A 4,403-nucleotide genomic window follows, 5' to 3' on the forward strand; every position below is an offset into this window, starting at 1 on the left:
GAATGGTTTAGTGTGTTTTTTTCATTAGTGGAATTTATTATGCAAGTAATAATAACAAGAAATTTTTTATGATATCTGATAATCATGCTAGTTTAAGAAAAGCATTATTTTATGTGCTATTAAATATATAGTATTTTTAGTTAACAAAAACTACTTTTTATGGTTTGTCATGATGAAACATTATTGTAAGTTGAATTTGATGAATTTAATGTTTTCAATGAGCACCATCACGCACTTGAAATCTATGCAATTTTAAGTGGTAAAATGTTTGTGTTTGGATAACATAGGTTTATCTTGAACATGTCTAAATTTTAAAAAACTTTTCTCAAAGTGATGGGAGAAATAAAAATATCCTCTAAAAAACGTGAAGAAATTTGATGGGAAAAAAATACATTGAAATTTGAAGCAATATAATTTATGATTTGATAAGAATATGAAGAAAATGCTTGCTCAAATTGAGAATCTCTTTTTCAACCCAAGGTGAGAGGGTTTGATGCAAGGTTCATGAGAAAAGTTTCAACTTTTCTAAAGTTCTAAGGTGAGTGCCTTGGTGAGACTTTTCCACTCAAAACCTATTGGGAAAGTTGAGCATGTGCCCAAGAGACACAAAACAAAAGCAACTTATTTTTTGCTTCCAAAGTGTGTGTAAGACAGTGGAGATCAAGTTCAAATTGCCTAGCTTTTTTTTTTTTTTGGGAGTAGCCTTCATCACTAGAGCTACGCTTTTTCGTGTAGGGGAGGGTATTTTAATGTACACCAACTTTCACTAATGTGGGACACTAATTCACTTTGATGTAAGAAGGATGAAGGTCCACAAGCCTCGGGAATATTTGACACCCCTTTTTTCAAAGGGGATCATTGTCGCTCAAAAATCGAGGATCGGGTGGGCCGTCGGATTTTTTGTGATCCATGTGTAATACCTGTGAAATCCAAGTGTGAACCCTGTGTGATCGCATCTTGGCATTTGGCTCCCTTTACACAGGGATCACAAGATGGGATCACACAGGGTTCACACTTGGATTTCACAAGGATTACACATGGATCACAAAAATCCGACGGGCCACCCCGATCCTCGATTTTTGAGCGACAATGTCCGCCATTGATCCCCTTTGAAAAAAGGGGCGTCAAATAGTCCCGAGGGGTCCACAAGTCACTTTAGTTTGAGTGGGACACAGCTCTAGGCACGGTCGTTAAAGTTGGTCTCTAAAGAATCTAAACCCTGTTGATGAGGTCTGTAAAGTCGGCGATAAATGATAAATATTAATGCATGGCCATTGAAATTTCCCGAGGGAGCGGCTCAGCGGGGGCGGGCGCGCTGCGGGCCATTGACGTGTACGACGCCGCAGTGCGCACTGCGCACCAAACGCTTCCTCTCGTCTGTATATGGCGGTGACAATGGTGTGTGGCGGACCAGACCAAACTCGTGTAGCAGACAGTAGGACTAGGAATCGCTGCACGCTGCTATAAAAAAGCTTGCAAATGGGTTGCTTAATACTGGCATCGCTAACCCCTCCCTGTACCCGATTGATAGAAATGGTGAGTAGAGTACGTCCTGCCCTCCTGTTGCTTCTTCTTGTCATGGGCGTCTATAACTCCGGCCCTGGCGCTGCCGCCGCTTCCAGCAGTTGCCCCAGCACGAACCAGCTCGCATCTGCCTGCGCGCAGTACGTGGTCGGCCAAAATCCGCCTGTGCCTCCCTCTAGCGGCAGCTGCTGCAAGCTGCTGAAGTCGGCGCCTCCGTCCTGCCTTTGCAGTGCCGTTCCCTCCAACGCCCACATCAGCAAGAACGTCGTCGCCAATATCCGCAGAGGCTGCGGCATCAGCGGGATCAACTGTCCCGGTGCGTGTGATCGCTCCACACTAATTAAGCAATTATTATACGTCAACTCGATTCTTCGTCGTCTGCATTTCCTAGTTTTCTCGCTAAATTTTGTACTCTTTCTTAATGTGTCATCTCCAGGTGTCGGGAAGTAGACTGCAAGATCATATGCACCCCGGCTAAATACTTATACGTAGCTGCGAGCTCTATATTGCCCAGCTTCCCTTGCCGCTTCATCTGTTCTCGCTAATTGTATTGTGTGCCCTCTTCAGGCCTTATTAAACTTAAGAATAAGATCCATCATGTAAGTTCATATGTAACGGTTGGAGTGGTTCTCAACGCAGGTGTGTTTCGTGTACGTTGTGTGTGCATGTGGTCTCTTCGTGCTTTCATGTGGGCTCAGGATATATTTCATAGAAAGCACGACAAAGAATTAATGGTATACTACTGATCCGTGCTCACATAACGGGGTTTGTGGTGTAAATATTCTTACTGAAATTCATAAATCCTGGTTGGAATTAGAGATTACCTGTAATTTTAAGGGATTGATTCAGGTTTTTGTACGATTTCTAGTGATTTTTTAAATCTAAATCTCGGTTTTCCAGTGATTTTTAAATCTAAATCTCGGTTAAGCCTAAGCAATGCTTTAAACTGCTACTGGTTATATATATATATATAATCATGGTTTTTCTGGAAAGTGGAGAGCAAGTGCCCACCTAAAATCACACTCAGATACCCATGGTAACCTATATATATATAAATATATATATATATATATATAGTCATGGTTTTTCGAGAAAAAGCCCGGAAAGTGGACAGCAAGTGCCGTCCAAAAATCACACCCGTGGTAGCCGCGTCTACCTACGTTAATCTTATGATTCATGAAAGCATGGTATACTATTATGTATAGCTACGTACATTAATCTTATGATAATTTAAGGAAAAATAATGGTATACCACTGATTGTTAGCTAGTAGCTACGTATGTAAATCTTATGGGAAAGTAACGTATTCAGTGAGGGTTGGGTTAATTGGGGAAATGGCAAGGTGCGTCACCACGGGCAAGCACTTCGCATGGGGCTTGCAGGTTGAGGGGCGCTGGGAGGGTTTGCCATTTGGTTCACGCATAGCTCTAGGGAGCCACCAGAGGTCTCATGGGATGGGTTGGAGGGGTTCATCTTCAGTCTCATGGGATGGTTTGAAGGGGTTCACTAAACAATACCATGCAAGTGTATGTGTATCAAGTGAGTTCACTAAATGGGTTCTTTACCTCACATTTTTAAAAAGGTATAGAAATATCCTTTTTTTTAAAATGCAAAAGAGGTAATTATATTAGTATGAATGAGAGATACACCACCTAGAGGTTAGACTTTAAGCTTTAACAGCTTCCTCAGGATTGTTTTGGCTGCTTCTCTCCTAATGGATCCTCCATTGTTAATGGCCAGCTTACAAGCTTGGACAATTAACATGCATCCTCGTGCATACTCCCATTCTTCCGCCGTGATATGCAGCCCCTCGTCGCTCTTTGCTCTCTCCATTTCCTCATGCAACCAATCAACATGGATATCATTCGGAAGTATTGCTAGATGCTTAGGGTACGCCTTACGAGAGCCATGTTGCCTCCGAAAGAGAGCTCTTTCTGCTTGCCTTTTTGTCTTTGCATCCTCATATCTTGTAACCCATCTGCTCATCACATCACTATTAAGGATGCAAGTGAAATTGAGATAATCAATCAATGTTTTGTCAATTACTTTACTCTGTCCTTTTCCTTGAGGCAAAATAGAGGTCATCCTCAAGTCCTCTTCATTGTTCCATAGTCGTGGCAAAGAGCTGTCCACCTGACCAAGAAATTTTGAAATATATACAAGAGACTCTTGTATCAACCAACCCTTGGCCATGCTTCCTTCAGGCCTTGCACTTTGCCTCACAAAGTCTTTTAAGGTCTTCATGAAGCGCTCTAGGAAGAACATCCAACGTGCATGCACAGTGCCACATAAAGCAATTTCGTCCACTAAATGCACAATGAGATGTAGTTGACTTGTGAGAATGGTTCGCGGAAAAGTCTCCTCTACCAAACAAACCACCTCCACTGCCATAACACGCGCATCATCCAACGTGGCTGGATCAATTGCTTTGGAACTAACATATCTGAAAAATAAATAAATAGTACATTATACCTCATGCACGTTCATTTTGCAAGGTATAATGAAGGGTGATCTGACATGGGTTTTAAATACCTCACAAGCTCGCCCATCTTATAAATACATTTTTTCAAACTCTTATTTGCACAATGGTCGATGCTAGTAGGTAGTATGAACTGCGCACATAAGAGCACATGTATGTATGGTTTATGGCATTACAAAATTTAATTTCAACGTACAAGACTTGGAAAACACTTACTGGAGCATCTTGTGCCAATCGTGGGACTTCAACCCATATAGTTGCTCAACGCCTCTTTTCTTAGTGGTTGTAAAGGCTCCCTTCAATGATCTCATGCATCCAGTGGGAGTACGCAAAGTGGTGATGGCCCGCTTTACCTGCTTCTCCTCTTTCTTTGATATAATCTGTTCTATACCTTGCTTCAC

General features: G+C 41.9%; 1 long non-coding RNA gene across 1 annotated transcript; it reads left to right on the top strand.

Moving 5' to 3' along the window:
• The first annotated feature begins 1,491 nt into the window (after positions 1-1,491).
• LOC147638189 (uncharacterized) lies at positions 1,492-2,374 on the top strand. Its single transcript, XR_015265819.1, has 2 exons — positions 1,492-1,840; positions 1,961-2,374. It is a non-coding gene; the product is annotated as an uncharacterized LOC147638189 (long non-coding RNA).
• The last annotated feature ends 2,029 nt before the right edge of the window (positions 2,375-4,403 follow it).

This window comes from Cibotium barometz, chromosome 5 (genome assembly GCF_041138505.1).
Source record: "Cibotium barometz isolate CiBa-2024 chromosome 5, ASM4113850v1, whole genome shotgun sequence".
NCBI lineage: Eukaryota > Viridiplantae > Streptophyta > Polypodiopsida > Cyatheales > Cibotiaceae > Cibotium > Cibotium barometz.